Consider the following 5,436-nt stretch of genomic DNA (forward strand, 5'->3'; position numbering starts at 1 on the left):
CCAAATAAATAAATAAATAAGAATATGTACAGACAATAATATAATTTTCTATACAGGTAAATAATTGTGAATGTTGCCTGTGGAGACAAAATATGCATTCCTATTGATTGTGAATGCCATCAAGTCACAAGGCCTTTTTAGTTTTACTTTGTCAAATGACACGGCCTATTTAGTAACTACTGTTTAAGTAGGCTACCATCCTAAGTACAAACTTTAAACTTCATGAGAACCCTGTGAGAGGCATTTTTTACTTCTTTGTTTCTTAACTTGTAGATGAACGAGGTTAGCATGGGGATCACTAACGTGTAGAACACAGAGGACCATCAGCATCAGAGGATTGAGCAGACTTGGGCTGCATATGCATGAAGAAAAGAGTCCTGTAAAAGACCACTACCACAGTCAGTTGAGAAGCCCAGGTCATTTTTCTTCCTTCTGCAGAATGCATTCAAAATATGGCTACAAGGATCATCAGGTAAGAAAATAGTACCATCAGGAAGGAGGAGGTCAAGTTAAATGTTGCAAATCAGTTGATCAGTGATGCTATATCTCATCCACTAGAGTGCAGTATAAGTGACATGGGGATATTATCACAAAAGTGACTGAGAAGAGAGGTACAGAATGAGGATGTAAAAATCTTACAAGTGAACAGAAGAGCCTGGAAAGCACAGTAGAGGTATGGAATGCCCACCAGCACAAGGCAACCGGTCTGGGACATGATGATGTTACAGAACAGAGGGTTTCAGATGGTCACATAGTGGTCATAGGCCATGGCTGGCAAGATGAAAAGTTCACTCACAACAAATATCACAAACAAGGCCATCTATAGGGTGCAAGCAGGATAAGAAATGCAATTGGGGACTTCTGGAAGAAAGTGGATAGATTGCAGCAGCTACAGAGGCTCTCTGAGATACCCCCATAAAATCCAGGAATGGTGCAGTACGCGGAGTCCTAAGCAGGGGGAGATGCAGCCTGCCAACCCAGGAATGAATGTAAGAGAAACCAACTGGAAATCCAATCTTGGTGCTATAACAGGAACAGATAAAATCTCAGCATGGAAGAACCCATGCCACTGGAATCCGTGATTAGAATTTCTTGCTGCTGTTGGAGCGTCCAAATCTGCAGGGCAGGGAGAGATATGCGCAAAAGCTCTGAGAGTGGGAATCTGCGAACGGAGTTGAGAGCGGGACTAGCAGGGAGCCCTACATTGACTTGCAGTGAGTGAGTGGAACAGGAACCCTTTCATAGAGTGGGAGGCTCCAGCAAAGGACATACTGGGACTGGGCAGACTTGTGAGAACAGGGCACTGCAGTGACATTAGTTGCATATTCCCCTCTCAAGCAGGATTGGTGAGGAGCGACTGGCCTGCATGACGCTGCTGACTAAGACCAAGTAGGCTAGCCCAAACCAGTTCCCAGTGCCTGGAAGTGCACCCTAGCAGTGAAGCCTTCAGTAGGTTGACCTGAAGGGGTGGGTCCAGCAGAGGCTGTCCAGGTCTGTGTCTCCCTAGTACACTGCAGTGGGCAGGAACACCTAGCCAGCACAATTCAAACAAACTGTAACCAAAAAAGAGAAAAAAAATTGGGCCTCCTACATTCACTTGTATGGAAGGAACAAAAAGTATGGGAAGACGAAGCAACAAGAAAGGATCCTCTGTCTGCAATCCTGAGAACACTGCTCCAGGAAAGGGAAATGCAAAGGAAGACAGAAAACATGCAACATCAGACACAGCACCAATAGACATAAAGCGATATATCCAGAGCCTCATAGACCGGTTCAAAAATGAACTTATTAACAACTTAAAGCAAGATATAAGTAGAATAGTTAGAAAAATGCTAAGAACCACCCAAGAAAAAACAGATGGTGGAATGGAAGAACAGAAAAAAAGGGGAGAATTGTTTGATGGAGAAAATAGAGAAAACATAGAATACGAGAAGCAGGTTCAAAGAGATTACCAGGTTCAAAGAGATTAAAAACTCTTATCGAAAACTGGCATAACAGCTTGAAAGAAACTAAGGATAGATTATCTGATTTGGAGGGCAAATTTGTAATATGGGAGCATGAAATGAAAAACTTCTTAAAAATAACAAGAAAACAAATAGCAATAATACAAAGGCTAGAAGATGATAAGAGGATCTATAACTTAAGAATTAAGAACATAAAAGAAGAAGTAGGGACACAAACAAATGGACTACAAAAGTTATTCAAAGAAATAATCCAAGAGAATTTCCCTAATTTAGCAAAAGGTAAAGACACTCAGATGTATGAGGCATACAGGACCCCAGCCACCTACAACCCAAACAGAGCTACATCCAGGTATATAATAATCAAAATTCCAGAAATCCAATATAAGAACAAAATATTAAAAGCCGTCAGAGACAAGAAACAGATTACTTACAAGGGAACACCCATCAGAATTACAGAAGACTTCTCGGAACAAACCATTAAATCGTGAAGAGTATGGGAGGAAATAATTCAAGCTTTGAAAGATAATAACCTCCAGCCAAGATTGATATATCCTGCACAACTGTCCCTGGAAATTGATGGAAAATCAAAGTGCTTCCAGGATAAAGAGGAACTAGGTGAATTTGCAACCACCATTTCAACTCTACATTTCAACTCTATCCTTCAATACTGCAGGATATTCTAAAAAAGGAAAATACCAAGATTCCAGAAATAGCGGCAGAGAGGCCACAATGAATGGAGCAGAAAGAGAAATGAAGAAGACAAACTGACAACAAATGACAGAAAAAGAGCTCAACAGAAGTGAGGCAGAGAAGATTGGATGGTAGGAACAGCTATTTTAGAGAAAACAAGACATCATAATAGCTAGTGCTCATTTAGTATCATCTTGCTTTGTGAAGTCCCATCAAGCTTTTATTCTTCTGTCTCCATCGGTCTTAACAGGTTGTATCTTACTGGATTTTATTATATGTGATAATATAAGCAAAAACTTATAGACAAGGAGATTATACAGAAACCATTGTTCATTTTCCGATAGTTGATTTTAAATACCCTGTAATACTGTCATTCTCTCAATGGTTTTACATTGTCTTGATATGTTTGGTGCTATAGTATACAAAGTTATACTCAAAGATTTCCAGGAAAGAGACTATGGTAACTACATTTATGTCAGAATATCTTGTGGTGAAACACAAACGCTTAAATCATTATGTTTTGACCTGCGCTGGTTTGTTGTTATGCCCTCTTTTATCTCAATCTCCTTTTTTTATTACTTACTTTTCATTTTTATCCTTTTAGTTAAGGGAAAAATAAATAAAAATAGCAGGATATATTATAGTAACCCACTCTGATTTCCTATTAACTTGATTTCAAACCCTGTATAGCCCTCACCATCTTGCTTTGACTGATTTTCTTCTATTCTGCCTTGCTTGATAGTCCAAGCTCTAAAGTGTAAGCATAACTGTGAAGACAATAAGAATCATTATGGCACCCATTCTAGTTGACTATTATCTTCTTTTAAAGTCCTGTAATGTCTCCAATGTTTTGGTTTTATTCTTTACTATTTTGTTCAATTTTATTATAACTGATGATATAGGCAATTCTTTTTAAGATAGCAAGAGGCAGTATGGTAACCATTGTTGATCACCTAGTATTTTGTTTTTACATTATCTATTATGTCCATCCTTTTGATTTGACTGACTCTGTTCTGTTATGTCACATTTGGTTTTACTCTCTTCAAAAAAAAGTAATAAGAACTGTGGCAGTAATAAAACCCAAAATATGTAATTGTCATAGTACAAAAGAAAGGAAAAGAAAGTGCTCTAAAGAATATAACCACGTATATATTTAAGAGTATAAGATAGATAACCATATTACTGAGTTTTGTTGGATCATTGAACAAAACTGTTTCCAGTCTCACTATTTGAAAGTCCACTTTATATGCTTTAATTTTGTAACTTGAACAACTATTTCTAAGATAACAATATGTAATCTATTAACCAGTGATTTCCCATTGTTTATTTTTTTCTCAAATTCTGTATAACCCGTACCCTTTTTCTGTTTTTTTTTCTTTCTCCTTAAATTAAAAAAAAAAAAAGAAATGGAATTGTAACCCATCACAAAATTTAGCAGCACTTTGGGAGGACAGTGGCATCACCCAGATCCATGTCAACCAGGTGCCTGATGAAGAAATATATCGAGGGGCTGGGGATTTAGCTCAGCGGCATAAGCACCTGCATTGCAAGCAGGCAGTTATGAGTTCGATCCCTGGTACTGATAAAAATGAAAAAGACAAAAAAAAAAAAAAAGAAGGAGAAGAAGTATATTGAAGTGTGTAAGTGAGCATCCAGCTTGGTCAGAACGATCATGCCCAGGTTGCCCACCAGTGTGAAAACCTATGTGAGGAGGAAGACCCAGAGCAGGGGGAGCTGCAGCTCAGGTAGGCTGGTGTACAGACTCAGAAGGATGCTGGTTTGCATCATTTGGTGTTGTATCTGACTTTGAGACCCAGGTGTCTCTTCTGAGAGATGTTATGTGTCTCATTCAGAATCAGTAAGAAAATTATTATACTTGTACATAGAGTGAAAATGTTTATTCTAGTAGACCACAGAATACTAATTTCATCTTCTAATTCTAATAGTTTGATATGGAGTATAATTTGCTCTTCCTGTGTCTACCATGTATCTCTTCATTTTTTCTGGGTTCTTTGTTTTGTTTACATTTTCCCACAACAGAATGAATCCTCTGCTAAGGAGAAATTCCATGCATACAACTTCCTGATTTCTGTTGAATTTTATTGTATAGCTATGCATCTTGCTCCTATGGTTAAAGGTGTCAAAATAATAATTACTGTAGTTTGTCAGATTCTTGGTTGTGCTTGATGTCACTGTTATTGTTAACTGTCTACTTTAGCTATGGTGTCACACCTTTGGTAATCAGTTGTTCTCCCTCATATAATAACCATGTGATTGTCTATCATCAGCATAGTTCAGTATCAAAGGACTGGGTGCTGAGTCAAATACATAGCATAATTTCACCCTTAATAAATCAAGAAGGAATGATCTTGGAAGAGACATAAAAACAAGAACTACTTACATCTAGATGACATCTCTGAGGAACAGACACTTCTTAGGGAAGCCTTGATACTAGTGAGTAACTCTGTCTATCATAAGAAATCTACAAACATTGACACAGACAACAAAATAAAGTTTAAAAAAGTAGCTGGGGATTTAGCTCAGTGGCTCAAGTGCTTGTCTCATAAGCACTAGGTCCCTGGTGCTTGATCCCTGGTACAAAAAATAAAAAATTAAAAATGACAAAATGCAAAATCAGAATGCAATCCCAAGCCTCCAAACAAGTCAAAACAACAATGATGTAGAGAAAATCAAAGACACTTTCTTAAATTTTCAGAAATGGTAGGTGCATGAGGCTATAGAGATAATAATCTTTCTGATAAGTAGAATAATTGACTACCAA

General features: G+C 37.8%; 1 pseudogene; it reads right to left on the reverse strand.

The window, feature by feature from the left end:
• Positions 1-200: 200 nt before the first annotated feature.
• LOC101788899 (olfactory receptor 8K5-like) lies at positions 201-4,439 on the reverse strand (annotated as a pseudogene).
• Between the last annotated feature and the right edge of the window lie 997 nt (positions 4,440-5,436).

This window comes from Cavia porcellus, unplaced genomic scaffold, assembly GCF_034190915.1.
Source record: "Cavia porcellus strain 051 isolate PalLab524CR breed Dunkin Hartley unplaced genomic scaffold, mCavPor4.1 scaffold_18, whole genome shotgun sequence".
NCBI lineage: Eukaryota > Metazoa > Chordata > Mammalia > Rodentia > Caviidae > Cavia > Cavia porcellus.